The sequence below is a fragment of the Oncorhynchus clarkii genome, chromosome 20 (genome assembly GCF_045791955.1).
Source record: "Oncorhynchus clarkii lewisi isolate Uvic-CL-2024 chromosome 20, UVic_Ocla_1.0, whole genome shotgun sequence".
In the NCBI taxonomy this organism is placed as follows: Eukaryota; Metazoa; Chordata; class Actinopteri; order Salmoniformes; family Salmonidae; genus Oncorhynchus; species Oncorhynchus clarkii.
Window position 1 is genome coordinate 84,820,960 of NC_092166.1, and position 19,173 is coordinate 84,840,132.

Genomic DNA, 19,173 nt, shown 5'->3' on the forward strand with positions numbered 1-19,173 from the left:
GCCCGTAAGGAAGTGTTTAAAAAAGTGCTTTCTCTCTGTATTGCTGGGAAGGGCCAGTAAGGGAAGTGTTTAAAAAAGGGCTTTCTCTCTGTATTGCTGGGAAGGGCCACTAAGGAAGTGTTTAAAAAAGGGCTTTCTCTCTGTATTGCCGGGAAGGGCCCGTAAGGAAGTGTTTAAAAAAGGTCTTTCTCTCTGTATTGCTGGGAAGGGCCCGTAAGGAAGTGTTTAAAAAAGGGCTTTCTCTCTGTATTGTCGGGAAGGGCCCGTAAGGAAGTGTTTAAAAAAGGGCTTTCTCTCTGTATTGCTGATAAGGGCCTGTAAGGAAGTGTTTAAAAAAGGGCTTTCTCTCTGTATTGCTGGGAAGGGCCCGTAAGGAAGTGTTTAAAAAGGGCTTTCTCTCTGTATTGCCGGGAAGGGCCCGTAAGGAAGTGTTTAAAAAGGGCTTTCTCTCTGTATTGCTGGGAAGGGCCCGTAAGGAAGTGTTTAAAAAAGGGCTTTCTCTCTGTATTGCTGGGAAGGGCCCGTAAGGAAGTGTTTAAAAAAGGGCTTTCTCTCTGTATTGCCGGGAAGGGCCCGTAAGGAAGTGTTTAAAAAAGGGCTTTCTCTCTGTATTGCCGGGAAGGGCCCGTAAGGAAGTGTTTAAAAAAGGGCTTTCTCTCTGTATTGCTGGGAAGGGCCAGTAAGGGAAGTGTTTAAAAAAGGGCTTTCTCTCTGTATTGCTGGGAAGGGCCCGTAAGGAAGTGTTTAAAAAAGGGCTTTCTCTCTGTATTGCCGGGAAGGGCCCGTAAGGAAGTGTTTAAAAAAGGGCTTTCTCTCTGTATTGCTGGGAAGGGCCAGTAAGGAAGTGTTTACAAAAGGGCTTTCTCTCTGTATTGCTGATAAGGGCCCGTAAGGAAGTGTTTAAAAAGGGCTTTCTCTCTGTATTGCTGGGAAGGGCCCGTAAGGAAGTGTTTAAAAAAGGGCTTTCTCTCTGTATTGCTGGGAAGGGCCCGTAAGGAAGTGTTTAAAAAGGGCTTTCTCTCTGTATTGCTGGGAAGGGCCCGTAAGGAAGTGTTTAAAAAAGGGCTTTCTCTCTGTATTGCTGGGAAGGGCCCGTAAGGAAGTGTTTAAAAAAGGGCTTTCTCTCTGTATTGCCGGGAAGGGCCCGTAAGGAAGTGTTTAAAAAAGGGCTTTCTCTCTGTATTGCCGGGAAGGGCCCGTAAGGAAGTGTTTAAAAAAGGGCTTTCTCTCTGTATTGCCGGGAAGGGCCCGTAAGGAAGTGTTTAATAAAGCATTTGACAAATACATTTACATTTGATTTGATTTGACACGTCCACACATTCTTGTACATCTAACCATGTGGGGACACAAATTTCAGCCCCATTCAAAGTCAAAACCCTAACCCTAACCCTAACCCTAACCCCTAACCCTAACCCTAACCCCATGTGGGGACACAAAATTCTGCCCCATTCAAAGTCAAAACCCTATCTCAAACACTAAACTTTACCACAAAACCTAACCTTAAACCTAAACCTAAACTTTGCTCCTAACCCTAACTATAAACCTCATTCTAATCCTAACCCTAACCTTCACCCCAAAACCTAACCCTAAACCTATCCCTAGCTCCTAACCCTAACCCTAACCCTAACCTTTACCTCAAAACCTAACCCTTGCTCCTAACCCTAACCCTAACCTTTACCCAAAAACCTAACCCTAAATCTAACCCTAGCTCCTAACCCTAACCTTTACCCCAAAACCTAACCTTAAACCTAACCTTAAACCTAACCCTAAACCTAGCTCCTAACCCTAACTCTAAACCTAATTTTAACCCTAACACTAATGTTAACCTTAACCCTAAACCCCCTAGAATATAGCATTTGCTAAAAGCATTTCCCTAGCTGGTCAAATGTTTGTTGACTATCCTGGTCCCCACAAGTATAGTTAAACACGCACACACACACACACACACACACACACACATCCTACAGCTCAGAGTGTCACACACACACATACACACACACACATCCCACAGTTCTGTGTCACTGTGGTCTCATGCATTGTATTGTAAATGATTTCCAACAGGAACCAGAGAGGGAATGACTTGGGTTTAGGGTTATGAATAACAAGAACCAGAGAGGGTAGGAATATCAGGAACCAGAGAGGGTAGGAATACCAGGAACCAGAGAGGGTAGGAATATCAGGAAGCAGAGAGGGTAGGAATACCAGGAACCAGAGAGGGTAGGAATATCAGGAACCAGAGAGGGTAGGAATACCAGGAACCAGAGAGGGTAGGAATATCAGGAAGCAGAGAGGGTAGGAATACCAGGAAGCAGAGAGGGTAGGAATACCAGGAAGCAGAGAGGGTAGGAATACCAGGAAGCAGAGAGGGTAGGAATACCAGGAAGCAGAGAGGGTAGGAATACCAGGAACCAGAGAGGGTAGGAATACCAGGAAGCAGAGAGGGTAGGAATACCAGGAAGCAGAGAGGGTAGGAATACCAGGAAGCAGAGAGGGTTAGGAATAACAAGAACCAGAGATGGTTGGGAATAACAGGAACCAGAGAGGGTAGGAATACCAGGAAGCAGAGAGGGTAGGAATAACAAGAACCAGAGAGGGTAGGAATACCAGGAAGCAGAGAGGGTAGGAATACCAGGAACCAGAGAGGGTAGGAATAACAAGAACCAGAGAGGGTAGGAATACCAGGAAGCAGAGAGGGTAGGAATACCAGGAACCAGAGAGGGTAGGAATACCAGGAAGCAGAGAGGGTAGGAATAACAAGAACCAGAGAGGGTAGGAATACCAGGAAGCAGAGAGGGTAGGAATACCAGGAACCAGAGAGGGTAGGAATACCAGGAAGCAGAGATGGTTGGGAATAACAAGAACCAGAGAGGGTTAGGAGTAACAGGAAGCAGAGAGGGTTAGGAATAACAGGAACCAGAGAGGGTAGGAATAACAAGAACCAGAGAGGGTTAGGAGTAACAGGAAGCAGAGAGGGTAGGAATACCAGGAAGCAGAATGGGTTATGACACCCCCAACCCTCATGTCCTCCAGGTTTTCCCCCTTTTCATCCTTCTGGACGTTGTGTGTGTAAATGTTTGGTCATTTAGTTTTGCAAACTTCCCTACCAATTTGTTGGCTTTCTTCTGCCTGTTTAGCCCCAGTAACTGGTTGTAAGGAAGACGACTAGCACAAATGAGTTCACGAAAGCTGTGGACATTTTTTTTAAATGTATTTAACCTTTATTTAACTAGGCAAGTCAGTTAATTAAGAACAAATTCTTATTTACAATGACGGCCTACCAGGGCACAGTGGGTTAACTGCCTTGTTCAGGGGAACAGTGGGTTAACTGCCTTGTTCAGGGGAACAGTGGGTTAACTGCCTTGTTCAGGGGCAGAACAACAGATTTTTACCTTGTCAGCTCGGGGATTCGATCTAGCAACCTTTCAGTTACTTGTCCAACACTCTCACTACTAAGCTACCTGCCGCCCAACATGTCTCTCTAATCTCTCCCACTGTCTGTATCTCTCTACTCTCTCCCACTGTTTGTCTCTCTCTACTCTCTCTCTACTCTCTCCCACTGTCTCTCTCTCTCTATTCTCTCTCTACTCTCTCTCTACTCTCTGTCTACTCTCTCTCTACTCCTCTCTGTCTACTCACTCTCTACTCTCTGTCTACTCTCTGTCTACTCTCTCTCTACTCTCTCTCTACTCTCTGTCTACTCTCCCCTGTCTGTCTCTCTCTACTCTCTCTCTACTCTCTCCCACTGTCTGTCTCTCTCTACTCGCTGTCTACTCTCTCTCTAAATCAAATCAAATGTATTTATATAGCCCTTCGTACATCAGCTGATATCTCAAAGTGCTGTACAGAAACCCAGCCTAAAACCCCAAACAGCATGCAATGCAGGTGTAGAAGCACGGTGGCTAGGAAAAACTCCCTAGAAAGGCCAAAACCTAGGAAGAAACCTAGAGAGGAACCAGGCTATGTGGGGTGGCCAGTCCTCTTCTGGCTGTGCCGGGTGGAGATTATAACAGAACATGGCCAATATGTTCAAATGTTCATAGATGACCAGCAGGGTCAAATAATAATAATCACAGTAGTTGTTGAGGGTGCATCAAGTCAGCACCTCAGGAGTAAAAGCCAGTGGGTTTTTCATAGCCGATCATTAAGAGTATCTCTACCGCTCCTGCTGTCTCTAGAGAGTTGAAAACAGCAGGTCTGGGACAAGTAGCACGTCCGGTCAACAGGTCAGGGTTCCATAGCCGCAGGCAGAACAGTTGAAACTGGAGCAGCAGCACGGCCAGGGGGACTGGGGACAGCAAGGAGTCATCATGTCAGGTAGTCCTGAGGCATGGTCCTAGGGCTCAGGTCCTCCGAGAGAGAGAAAGAAAGAGAGAAAGAGAGAATTAGAGAGAGCACACTTAAATTCACACAGGACACCGAATAGGACAGGAGAAGTACTCCAGATATAACAAACTGACCCTAGCCCCCCGACACATAAACTACTGCAGCATAAATACTGGAGGCTGAAACAGGAGGGGTCAGGAGACACTGTGGCCCCATCCGAGGACACCCCCGGACAGGGCCAAACAGGAAGGATATAATCCCACCCACTTTGCCAAAGTACAGCCCCCACACCACTAGAGGGATATCTTCAACCACCAACTTACCATCCTGAGACAAGGGGGGGGGGGAGGGCAACCCAGACAGGATGATCTCATCAGTGACTCAACCCACTCAGGTGACGCACCCCTCCCAGGGACGGTATGAGAGAGCCCCAGTAAGCCAGTGACTCAGCCCCTGTAATAGGGTTAGAGGCAGAGAATCCCAGTGGAAAGAGGGGAACCGACCAGGCAGAGACAGCAAGGGCGGTTCGTTGCTCCAGAGCCTTTCCGTTCACCTTCACACACCTTCACACGTTCACCGTTCACCTTCACCGTTCACCTTCACACTGGGCCAGACTACACTCAATCATATGACCCACTGAAGAGATGAGTCTGCAGTAAAGACTTAAAGGTTGAGACCGAGTTTGCGTCTCTGACATGGTTAGGCAGACCGTTCCATAAAAATGGAGCTCTATAGGAGAAAGCCCTGCCTCCAGCTGTTTGCTTAGAAATTCTAGGGACAATTAGGAGGCCTGCGTCTTGTGACCGTAGCGTACGTGTAGGTATGTACGGCAGGACCAAATCAGAGAGATAGGTAGGAGCAAGCCCATGTAATGCTTTGTAGGTGAGCAGTAAAACCTTGAAATCAGCACCTTGCCTTGACAGGAAGCCAGTGTAGGGAGGCTAGCACTGGAGTAATATGATCACATTTTTTGGTTCTAGTCAGGATTCTAGCAGCCGTATTTAGCACTAACTGAAGTTTATTTAGTGCTTTATCCGGGTAGCCGGAAAGTAGAGCATTGCAGTAGTCTAACCTAGAAGTGACAAAAGCATGGATTCATTTTTCTGCGTCATTTTTGGACAGAAAGTTTCTGATTTTTGCAATGTTACGTAGATGGAAAAAAGCTGTCCTTGAAAAGGTCTTGATATGTTCTTCAAAAGAGAGATCAGGGTCCAGAGTAATGCCGAGGTCCTTCACAGTTTTATTTGAGACGACTGTACAACCCTTAAGATTAATTGTCAGATTCAACAGAACATCTCTTTGTTTCTTGGGACCTAGAACAAGCATCTCTGTTTTGTCCGAGTTTAAAAGTAGAAAGTTTGCAGCCATCCACTTCCTTATGTCTGAAACACATGCTTCTAGCGAGGGCATTCTAGTTTGCTCTGTTTTTTTGTGAATTCTTTCCAATGTGTCAAGTAATTATCTTTTTGTTTTCTCATGATTTGGTTGTGTCTAATTGTGCTGCTGTTCTGGGGCTCTGTAGGGTCTACTTGTGTTTGTGAACAGAGCCCCAGGAACAGCTTGCTTAGGGGACTCTTCTCCAGGTTCATCTCTCTGTAGTTGATGGCTTTGTTATGGAAGGTTTGGGAATCGCTTCCTTTTAGGTGGTTGTAGAATTTAACGTCTCTTTTCTGGATTTTGATAATTAGTGGGTATTGGCCTAATTCTGCTCTGCATGCAACATTTGGTGTGCTACGTTGTACACGGAGGATATTTTTGCAGAATTCTGTATGCAGAGTCTCAATTTGGTGTTTGTCCCAGTATTTTTAGCCAGATCCTAATTGGTATGTTGAATTTTATGTTCCTTTTGATGGCATAGAATGCCCTTCTTGCCTTGTCTCTCAGATCGTTCACAGCTTTGTGGAAGTTACCTGTGGCGCTGATATTTAGGCCGAGGTATGTATAGTTTTTTTGTGTGCTCTAGGGCAACAGTGTCTAGATGGAATTTGTATTTGTGGTCCTGGCGACAGGACCTTTTTTGGAACACCATTATTGTGGTCTTACTGAGATTTACTGTCAGGGCCCAGGTCTGACAGAATCTGTGCAGAATATCTAGGTGCTGCTGTAGGCCCTCCTTGGTTGGTGACAGAAGCACCAGATGATCAGCAAACAGTAGACATTTGACTTCGGATTCTAGTAGGGTGAGGCCGGGTGCTGCAGACTTTTCTAGTGCCCGCGCCAATTCGTTGATATATATGTTGAAGAGGGTGGGGCTTAAGCTGCATCCCTGTCTCACCCCCACGACCCTGTGTGAAGAAATGTGTGTGTTTTTTTGCCAATTTTAACTGCACACTTGTTGTTTGTGTACATGGATTTTATAATGTCGTATGTTTTACCCCCAACACCACTTTCCATCTTTTTTGTATAGCAGACCCTCATGCCAAATTGAGTCGAAGGCTTTTTTGAAATCAACAAATCATGAGAAGACTTTGCCTTTGTTTTGGTTTGTTTGGTTGTCAATTAGGGTGTGCAGGGTGAATACATGGTCTGTTGTACGGTAATTTGGTAAAAAGCCAATTTGACATTTGCTCAGTACATTGTTTTCATTGAGGAAATGTACGAGTCTGCTGTTAAAGATAATGCAGAGGATTTTCCCAAGGTTACTGTTGACACATATTCCACGGTAGTTATTGGGGTCAAATTTGTCTCCACTTTTGTGGATTGGGGTGATCAGTCCTTGGTTCCAAATATTGGGGAAGATGCCAGAGCTGAGGATGATGTTAAAGAGTTTTAGTATAGCCAATTGGAATTTGTTGTCTGTAAATTTGATAATTTCATTAAGGATACCATCAACACCACAGGCCTTTTTGGTTTGGAGGGTTTTTATTTTGTCCTGTAACTCGTTCAAAGTAATTTGAGAATCCAGTGGGTTCTGGTAGTCTTTAATAGTTGATTCTAAGATTCTCTCTCTCTCTAGTCTCTCTCTCTCTCGCTCTCTCTCTCTACTCTCTCTCTCTCTACTCTCTCTCGCTCTCTCTCTCTACTCTCTCTCTCTCTCGCTCTCTCTCTACTCTCTCTCTCTACTCTCTCTACTCTCTGTCTACTCTCTCTCACCCTGTCTGTCTGTCTCTCTCTCTACTCTCTCTCTCTCTCTCTACTCTCTCTCTCTGTCTACTCTCTCTCCCCCTGTCTGTCTGTCTACTCTCTCTCCCCCTGTCTGTCTCTCTCTCTCTCTCTCTCTCTCTACTCCCCCCCCCTCTCTCTCTCTCTCTCTCTCTCTCTCTCTCTCTCTACTCTCTCTCCCCCTGTCTGTCTCTCTCTACTCTCTCTTTCTGTCTACTCTCTCTCCCCCTGTCTGTCTCTGTCTACTCTCTCTCTCTACTCTCTCTCCCCTGTCTGTCTCTCTCTACTCTCTCTCCCCCCTGTTTGTCTCTCTCTACTCTCTCTCCCCCTGTCTGTCTCTCTCTCCCCCTGTCTGTCTCTCTCTACTCTCTCTCCCCCTGTCTGTCTCTCTTTACTCTCTCTCCCCTGCCTGTCTCTCTCTCCCCCTGTCTGTCTCTCTCTACTCTCTCTCTGTCTACTCTCTCTCCCCCTGTCTGTCTCTCTCTACTCTCTCTGCCCCTGTCTGTCTCTCTCTACTCTCGCTCCTTCTACTCCAATGTCCCCACCCCGGGACTGCCGTGCAGAAGATATATCAGCCCACAGGGAGAAGCAGGAGATTGAACTTCACTCAACTTTCTAGAGCAGTGGTCACGAACCGGTTGATCACGATCGACTGGTCCATCTCCGATCGCCAAACATGTTTGTAAAAAACAACAACAATGATAAAGCCTTGTACTCCTTTTTATTTATTTAGTCTTGTGCTGTCGGTGGTACTTGGTGCACCTGATTCAGCTGCCCTGCGCGCTGGCTAGGAGAACTGTTGCCATTTTCAACATTTCTTATGTCTGAAGGTAATAACTGCCTTCCCCGGTGGGCCCAGAGAGCAAATCAAGTGCACTATAAACCTACCGCTGGCCAATCGGATGTCTCAGATGACCGTGTCTGGTAGGCCCGGAGAGCAAATCAAGTGCGCTATAAACCTACCGCTGGCCAATCGGATGTCTCAGATGACCGTGTCTGGTGGGCCCAGAGAGCAAATCAAGTGCACTATAAACCGCTGGCCAATCGGATGTCTCAGATGACCGTGTCTGGTGGGCCCAGAGAGCAAATCAAGTGCACTATAAACCTACCGCTGGCCAATCGGATGTCTCAGATGACCGTGTCTGGTGGGCCCGGAGAGCAAATCAAGTGCACTATAAACCTACCGCTGGCCAATCGGATGTCTCAGATGACCGTGTCTGGTGGGCCCGGAGAGCAAATCAAGTGCGCTATAAACCTACCGCTGGCCAATCGGATGTCTCAGATGACCGTGTCTGGTGGGCCCAGAGAGCAAATCAAGTGCACTATAAACCTACCGCTGGCCAATCGGATGTCTCAGATGACCGTGTCTGGTGGGCCCGGAGAGCAAATCAAGTGCACTATAAACCTACCGCTGGCCAATCGGATGTCTCAGATGACCGTGTCTGGTGGGCCCAGAGAGCAAATCAAGTGCACTGTAAACCTACCGCTGGCCAATCGGATGTCTCAGATGAACGTGTCTGGTGGGCCCAGGGAGCAAATCAAGTGCACTATAAACCTACCGCTGGCCAATCAGATGTCTGCAGTGACGTGAGCAGGCATAAAATAAATCTACAGCAAAATTGAGACGGTAAGATTTCAAAACGTTTAAAACCACGACTAGAGAGAGACTGTCAACAAGTACGTCCAAAAAAACAGCTGTTTTTCAGACTGAGTTCATGTTTAAGTTCTTACTGTCAACTCTTTGTTTTTTAGCACTTCTATAAAACATAAAACGTTCTTCCCATTTCCACTCTGAGCTACAACAAGCCGTGCAGCAGTAAAGGATGAGTAGGACAGTGTATCTACAGGCTTGTAGTTGTCATTAGTGGTTTGTGTCTTTTTTAATATCGAGGAATATTTCACTTTCTCTGTTCAAGCTTAACTGAAAAAGCACACCATGCAATAATCTGAGTACAGCGCTCAGACAACAAAAGAGCCAAACAGATATCCGCCATGTTGTGCAGTCAACAGAAGTCAGAAATAGCATTATAAATATTAACTTACCTTTGATGATCTTCATCAGAATGCACTCCCAGGAATCCCAGTTCCTCAATAAATGTTTGATTTGTTCGATAAAGTCCCTCATTTATGTCCAAATACCTCCTTTTTGTTCGCTCGTTTAGTACACAATCCAAAATCACGACGCGCAGGCAAGTCCATTCGAAAGTTCAGACGAAAAGTTATATTACAATTCGTAGAAACATGTCAAACGAAGAATAGAATCAATCTTTAGGATGTTTTTATCATAAATCTTCAATAATGTTCCAACCGGAGAATTCCTTTGTCTGTAGAAATGCAATGGAAAGCAAGCTAACTCTCACGTGAACGCGTGTCACGAGCTCATGGCACTCTGCCAGACACCTGACTCAAACAGCCCTTATGAGCCCCCACCTTACTGTAGAAGCATCAAACAAGGTTCTAAAGACTGTTGACATCTAGTGGAAGCCTTAGGAAGTGCAATATGACCCCATAGACACTGTGTTTTCGATAGGCAAAGAGTTGAAAAACTACAAACCTCAGATTTCCCACTTCCTGGTTGGATTTTTTTCTCAGGTTATTGCCTGCCAAATGAGTTCTGTTATTCTCACAGACATCATTCAAACAGTTTTAGAAATTTCAGAGTTGTCTATCCAAATCTACTGGGCCTGAGTAGCAGGCAGTTTACCCTGTGCACCTTATTCATCCAAGCTACTCAATACTGCCCCCCAGTCCCAAAGAAGTTAAATTTGCTCAGAATGTTTCCGAAGCTAAGCAAATATTCTGCACCCTTCCCAGAAAGTTGTGGGAAAGTTGTATACATAATAACCATTAGGCTACCTGCTCTAACCACTAGACTACCTGGCTCTAACCACTAGGCTACACTAGGTTATCTGTCTCTAACCACTAGGCTACCTGCTCTAACCACTAGGCTACCTGCCTCTAACCACTAGGCTACCTGTTTCTAACCACTAGGCTACCTGCTCTATCCACTAGGCTACCTGCTCTAACCACTAGGCTACCTGCTCTAACCACTAGGCTACCTGTCTCTAACCACTAGGCTACCTGCTCTAACCACTAGACTACCTGGCTCTAACCACTAGGCTACACTAAGCTACCCGCTCTAACCACTAGGCTACCTGCTCTAACGACTAGGCTACACTAGGCTACCTGCTCTAACCACTAGGCTACTTGCTTCTAATCACTAGTCTACCTGGCTCTAACCACTAGGCTACACTAAGCTACCTGCTCTAAATACTAGGCTACCTGCTCTAACCACTAGGCTACCTGTCTCTAACCACTAGGCTACACTAGGCTACCTGTCTCTAACCACTAGGCTACCTGCTCTAACCACTAGGCTACCTGCTCTAACCACTAGGCTACCTGCCTCTAACCACTAGGCTACCTGCCTCTAACCACTATGCTACCTGCCTCTAACCACTAGGCTACCTGTCTCTTAACCACTAGGCTACCTGCCTCTAACCACTAGGCTACCTGCCCTAACCACTAGGCTACCTGTCTCTAACCACTAGGCTACCTGCTCTAACCACTAGACTACCTGGCTCTAACCACTAGGCTACACTAAGCTACCCGCTCTAACCACTAGGCTACCTGCTCTAACGACTAGGCTACACTAGGCTACCTGCTCTAACCACTAGGCTACTTGTGTCTGTCTAATCACTAGTCTACCTGGCTCTAACCACTAGGCTACACTAAGCTACCTGCTCTAAATACTAGGCTACATGCTCTAACCACTAGGCTACACTAGGCTACCTGCTCTAACCACTAGGCTACACTAGGCTACCTGCTCTAACCACTAGACTACGCTAGGCTACCTACTCTAACCACTAGGCTACACTAGGCTACCTGCTCTAACCACTAGGCTACACTAGGCTACCTGCTCTAACCACTAGGCTACGCTAGGCTACCTGCTCTAACCACTAGACTACGCTAGGCTACCTACTCTAACCACTAGGCTACACTAGGCTACCTGCTCTAACCACTAGGCTACACTAGGCTACCTGCTCTAACCACTAGGCTACTTGTGTCTGTCTAATCACTAGTCTACCTGGCTCTAACCACTAGGCTACACTAAGCTACCTGCTCTAAATACTAGGCTACATGCTCTAACCACTAGGCTACACTAGGCTACCTGCTCTAACCACTAGGCTACACTAGGCTACCTGCTCTAACCACTAGACTACGCTAGGCTACCTACTCTAACCACTAGGCTACACTAGGCTACCTACTCTAACCACTAGGATACACTAGGCTACCTGCTCTAACCACTAGACTACGCTAGGCTACCTACTCTAACCACTAGGCTACACTAGGCTACCTACTCTAACCACTAGGCTACACTAGGCTACCTGCTCTAACCACTAGGCTACACTAGGCTACCTGCTCTAACCACTAGGCTACACTAGGCTACCTGCTCTAACCACTAGGCTACACTAGGCTACCTGCTCTAACCACTAGACTACGCTAGGCTACCTACTCTAACCACTAGGCTACACTAGGCTACCTGCTCTAACCACTAGGCTACACTAGGCTACCTGCTCTAACCACTAGACTACGCTAGGCTACCTACTCTAACCACTAGGCTACACTAGGCTACCTGCTCTAACCACTAGGCTACCTGCTCTAATCATTTATTGTGTCAACTAGATGGCGGTGATATAGCTTAAAGCCATTTACACAGCATCAAATAAAATCCCTTTTGATTGATCACAGACACAAGTGTGAGTCCTATAACTATCTCTATGGATGTCACACATCCAGTCCCTTCCAATGACACAGTCGGTTGCTGATGGACGAATGTGGGGCATGGGCATAGAACACAGTCAGCATTTATTTGTTCTGTCTACAAAACAGGTGGTGTGAAACCGGGTGGTGAAACCGGGTGGTGTCAAACTGGGTGGTGTAAAAAATTGGGTGGTGTGAAACTGGGTGGTGTAAAAAACTGGGTGATGGGAAACCGGGTGGTGTAAAAAACGGGTGGTGTCAAACTGGGTGGTATGAAACCGGGTGGTGTAAACCGGGTGTTGTACAAAAACTGGGTGGTGTGAAACGAGGTGGTGTAAAACGGGGTGGTGTGAAACTGTTTGGTGTGAAACCGGGTGGTGTAAAACCCGGGTGGTGTAAAACTGGGTGGTGTAAAAATGGGTGGGTTATTCAGAAAACTTGGCTCAGAATCGCTAGTCTCAATGCTTACAAAACACAGGACAGTACAGACAGTCAGTGATGGTTCAGTGATGTCCTGGCAAATGGTTGTTCTCCCCGTCGTCCCCGACAACACACATAATAAACAGCAGCTCTCAACAACCTAATTACCCATGAAGCAACACTTTAGTCCTCTTCCCCTCCTTCATCTAGGTCCCTCTGTTGGGCCTCCTCTCCCCGGAGACGCTACCTCCACTGCCTTGGTCACCACCATCCCCGCGGACAAAAGCTGGTTGTCATGACGTCATGATATTAATCAGTGATGTCACCTGGGACGTTGTGTTATGTGTTTACATGAAGCTGTATCCCTCTCGGTCAAACAACTGAAATCATGCTATTTTTCTGTCTTTGTGTTCTCTTTTAAAAGAATTGATGATTTAAATATACAATGAATTAATAAATGAAATAGGTATTGAATGAGTGATTTAACAAATTAATGATGTAATGAGTAAATAAATAATATAGTAAATGAATGATGTAATGAATGAATGAAATATATAATGAATGAAATATGCAATTAATTATTGATGTAATGAATGATTGATGTAATGAATGAATTAAATATATAATGAATGACATATGTAATGAATGATTGATGTAATGAACCAATGAAATGTATAATGAATGAATGATGTAATGAATGAATTAAATATACGATATAATAATATATGTATTGAATGAATGAAAGAGCTAATGTCCTCCTCTGTATTTTGTTGTTGTTGTTGTTGTTGTTGTTGTGCAGGTCTGACGGATGACCAAGTGAAGGATTATTTAACCCTTCACCCTCAGATGCTGGATGAGTTTGTATCGGAGAGCGTGAGTTCAGAGACGCTGGACAGATGGCACAAGAGGAAGAGCTGCGGTAGCCTGCCTGCAGGTAACACACACACACACCACTACTCATGATACCCTGGTAACACACACACACACCACTACTCACAATACCCTGGTAACACACACACACACCACTACTACTCACGATACCCTGGTAACACACACACTCAACACCACTACTCATGATACCCAGGTAACACACACACACACACACACACAACACCACTACTCACGATACCCAGGTAACACACACACACACACAACACCACTACTCATGATACCCAGGTAACACACACACACACACACACACAACACCACTACTCACGATACCCTGGTAACACACACACACACCACTACTACTCACGATACCCTGGTAACACACACACACACCACTACTACTCACGATACCCTGGTAACACACACACACACAACACCACTACTCACGATACCCTGGTAACACACACACACACACACACACACACACACACACACACACACACACACACACACACACACACACACACACCACTACTCACGATACCCTGGTAACACACACACACAACACCACTACTCATGATACCCTGGTAACACACACACACACACACACCACTACTCACGATACCCTGGTAACACACACATACAACACCACTACTCATGATACCCTGTTAACACACACACACACACACACACACACCACTACTCACGATACCCTGGTAACACACACACACACACTACTACTCATGATACCCTGATAACACACACACACACACAACACCACTACTCATGATACCCTGGTAACACACACCCACACACAACACCACTACTCACGATACCCTGGTAACACACACACACACACCACTACTCATGATACCCTGGTAACACACACACACACCACTACTCATGATACCCTGGTAACACACACAAACACCACTACTCATGATACCCTGGTAACACACACACACACCACTACTCATGATACCCTGGTAACACACACACACACCACTACTCATGATACCCTGGTAACACACAAACACACCACTACTACTCACGATACCCTGGTAACACACCCACACACATACAACACCACTACTCACGATACCCAGGTAACCCACAACACCACTACTACTCATGATACCCAGGTAACACACACACACACACACAACACCACTACTACTCATGATACCCAGGTTACCCACACACAACACCACTACTCACGATACCCAGGTTACCCACACACAACACCACTACTACTCACGATACCCTGGTAACACACACACACACCACTACTACTCACGATACCCTGGTAACACACACACACAACACCACTACTCATGATACCCAGGTTACCCACAACACCACTACTCATGATACCCAGGTAACACACCCACACACAACACCACTACTCACGATACCCTGGTAACACACACACACACACCACTACTCACGATACCCAGGTAACCCACAACACCACTACTACTCATGATACCCAGGTAACACACACACACACACACACCACTACTACTCACGATACCCAGGTAACCCACAACACCACTACTACTCATGATACCCTGGTAACACACACACACACCACTACTACTCACGATACCCAGGTAACCCACAACACCACTACTACTCATGATACCCAGGTAACAACACACACACACACCACTACTACTCACGATACCCAGGTAACCCACAACACCACTACTACTCATGATACCCTGGTAACACACACACACACCACTACTACTCACGATACCCAGGTAACCCACAACACCACTACTACTCATGATACCCAGGTAACACACACACACACACACACACACACACACACCACTACTACTCACGATACCCTGGTAACCCACAACACCACTACTACTCATGATACCCTGGTAACACACACACACACCACTACTACTCACTATACCCAGGTAACCCACAACACCACTACTACTCACGATACCCAGGTAACCCACAACACCACTACTACTCACGATACCCTGGTAACCCACAACACCACTACTACTCACGATACCCTGGTAACCCACAACACCACTACTCCCTGTTACATCTGCCTCTATTGAGCACCAGAGAGTGTATAAAGTGCTAATGAAGATGTAATGGATGCTCTATAAAGCCTTTATTAGAGCTGCAGGTGAACACCAATCTCACACATCCCGTCTCCATCGTTGTTTAGAAGTGATTTGGGAATTGCCATTTAGCAGAAGTTTATTTTTATGTTTTATTTTTTATACAAAAGCGACTTTTTACGTACTGGTGGCCCCGGGAATTGAACCCAAAACCCTGGTGTTACAAGCACCCTGCTCCACCAGCTGTGCCTTACAGGACCAGGGAACAAGCATCGTTCCTATCATACTCTCACCGTCAGCTTGCAGCTGTCCATTGTTAGCACAGGACCTATAACCTCGTTGGGTACAAACATCCATTGTTCTGTAAGGATGCGTTATTTAGCACATTGCCTTATGCAGAGCAACTTACAGTTAGTGCACGTTAAGGTAGGTCGACGAGACAACCACATTTCCACCCCCATTTCAATGCATTCATTTTATTCAGCCTCGTGGGTTTTCTCCTTTAATCACTTCTGTGATAGACAGAATAGTAGACAGAAAGAAAGGAAGACAGAGAAAGAGTAGAGAGAGAAAGGGAGAGACGGGAGAGAGAGAGACAGGAGAGAGAGAAAGGGAGAGACAGGAGAGAGAGAAAGGGAGAGACAGGAGAGAGAGAGACAGGAGAGAGAGAAAGGGAGAGACAGGAGAGAGAGAAAGGGAGAGACAGGAGAGAGAGAAAGGGAGAGGCAGGAGAGACAGGAGAGAGAGTAAGGGAGAGGCAGGAGAGAGAGAAAGGGAGAGACAGGAGAGACAGGAGAGAGAGAAAGGGAGAGACAGGAGAGAGAGAAAGGGAGAGACAGGAGAGAGAGAGACAGGAGAGAGAGAAAGGGAGGAGAGACAGGAAAGAGAATGGGAGAGAAAGGGAGAGACAGGAGGGAGAGAAAGGGAGAGACAGGAGAGAGAGAGACAGGAGAGAGAGAAAGGGAGAGACAGGAGAGAGAAAGGGAGAGAAAGGGAGAGACAGGAGGGAGAGAAAGGGAGAGGCAGGAGAGACAGGGGAGAGAGAAAGGGAGAGACAGGAGGGAGAGAAAGGGAGAGACAGGAGAGAGAGAAAGGGAGAGACAGGAGATGGAGAAAGGGAGAGGCAGGAGAGAGAGAAAGGGAGCGACAGGAGAGAGAGAAAGGGAGAGGCAGGAGATAGAGAATGGGAGAGACAGGAGAGGCAGGAGAGAGAGAAAGGGAGAGACAGGAGAGGCAGGAGAGAGAGAAAAGGAGAGACAGGAGAGAGAGAAAGGGAGAGACAGGAGAGAGAGAAATGGAGAGGCAGGAGAGAGAGACAGGAGAGAGAGAAAGGGAGAGACAGGAGAGAGAGAAAGGGAGAGACATGAGAGAGAGAAAGGGAGAGACAGGAGAGAAAGAAAGGGAGAGACAGGAGAGAGAGAAAGGGAGAGACAGGAGAGAGCGAAAGGGAGAGGCAGGAGAGAGAGAAAGGGAGAGACAGGAGAGAGAGAAAGGGAGAGACAGGAGAGAAAGGGAGAGACATGAGGTAGAGAAAGGGAGAGACAGGAGGGAGAGAAGGGAGAGACAGGAGGGAGAGAAAGGGAGAGAAAGGGAGAGACAGGAGGGAGAGAAAGGGAGAGACAGGAGGGAGAGAAAGGGAGAGAGGAGAGACAGGAGAGAGAGAGACAGGAGAGAGAGAAAGGGAGAGACAGGAGAGACAGGAGAGAGAGAAAGGGAGAGGCAGGGGAGAGAGAAAGGGAGAGGCAGGAGAGAGAGAAAGGGAGAGACAGAGAAAGAGAGAGAAAGAGAAAGAGGAGAGAGACAGGGAGAGAGAGAAAGGGAGAGACAGGAGAGAGAGAAAGAGAGAGAAAGAGAAAGAGGAGAGAGAAAGGGATAGAGAGAAAGAGGAGAGACAGAGAAAGAGGAGAGAGAGAAAGAGAGAGACAGAGAAAGAGGAGCGAGAGAGAGAAAGGGAGAGAGAGAGAAAGAGAAGAGAGAGAGAGAAAGTGTGATCGACAGGATTAATTAAAAGAGAGAGAGAAGGAGAGGGTCTGCTGGGTCTCTATGGGTCATTAGACGTGTTTGGAACGGGCAAGTTGAGTCTACGCTGCCCGACACACACACACACACACACACACACACACACACACACACACACACACACACACACACACACACAGAGAGAGAGAGAGAGAGCGGCTTGCCTCACAGACCAAGCACATCCATCAATGGCCCACAGGCTTGGCTGGCCCGCCGCCCAGCTCTCCTACTGACGTCAGAAACAACCTCCTGGGACCAGCGCCGGCCTGAATGGGGGCAGGCTGTGTGTGTGTGTGTGTGTGTGTGTGTGTGTGTGTGTGTGTGCGTGTGTGTGTGTGTGTGTGTGTGTGTGTGTGTGTGTGTGTGTGTGGAGTGGGGTAGCCAAGGGTGTGGGTGTGAGTTAGGGAAGGGGTAGGAGAGCTGGTAGATTTGTCGCATTTTGGAGCGGGTTTCTATTTTTCTACATGAGGGCTACAGTCCAGAGTCATGTTGCCAGCCATGCGGATAGAGTATTGCAGGGTAGAGCAGGGTAGGTTAGGGTGGGGTAAGGTGGGGTGGGGTAGTGTATGGTAGGTAGGGACAGGATAGGGTGGAACAGGATAGGGTGGAATAAGGTAGGGTAGAATAATGTAAGGTGGGGTAGGGTAGTGTATGGTAGGTAGGTAGGGACAGGATAGGGTGGAATAAGGTAGGGTAGAATAATGTAAGGTGGGGTAGGGTAGTGTATGGTAGGTAGGTAGGGACAGGATAGGGTGGAATAAGGTAGGGTAGAATAATGTAAGGTGGGGTAGGGTAGTGTATGGTAGGTAGGGACAGGATAGGGTGGAACAGGATAGGGTAAAATAAGGTTGGATAGAATAAGGTTGGATAGAGTAAGACCAGGTTGGGTAGGAAAAGGTAAGGTAGGGTGGATTGGGTTGGGTAGGATAAGGTCAAATAAGGTAGGGTTAAACAAGGTAGAGTAGGGTGAAATAGGGTAGGGTAGGGTAGGGTAAGGTAGGGTAGGGTAGGATAAGGTAGGGTAGGATAGGGTATGGTAGGATAAGGTAGGGTAGGGTGGGTTAGGGTTAGGTAGGGTAGGGTGGGGTAGGGTAGGGTAGGATAAGGTAAAATAAGGTATGGTAGGATAAGGTAGGGTAGAATAAGGTAGGGTAGGATAGGGTAGGGTAGGGTAAGGTAGGGTAGGGTAAGGTAAAATAAGGTAGGGTAGGGTAAGGTAGGGTAGGGTGGGGTAGGGTAGGGTAGGGTAGGATAAGGTAGGGTAGGGTAAGGTAGGGTAGGGTGGGGTAGGGTAGGGTAGGGTAGGATAAGGTAAAATAAGGTAGGGTAGGATAAGGTAGGGTAGGATAAGGTAAAATAAGGTATGGTAGGATAAGGTAAAATAAGGTATGGTAGGATAAGGTAGGGTAGGATAAGGTAGGGTAGGGTGGGGTAGGGTAGGGTAGGGTAGGATAAGGTAGGGTAGGGTTAAGTAAAATAATGTAGGGTAGGGTAAGGTAGGGTAGGATAAGGTAAAATAAGGTATGGTAGGATAAGGTAGGGTAGGGTGGGGTAGGGTGAGGTAGGG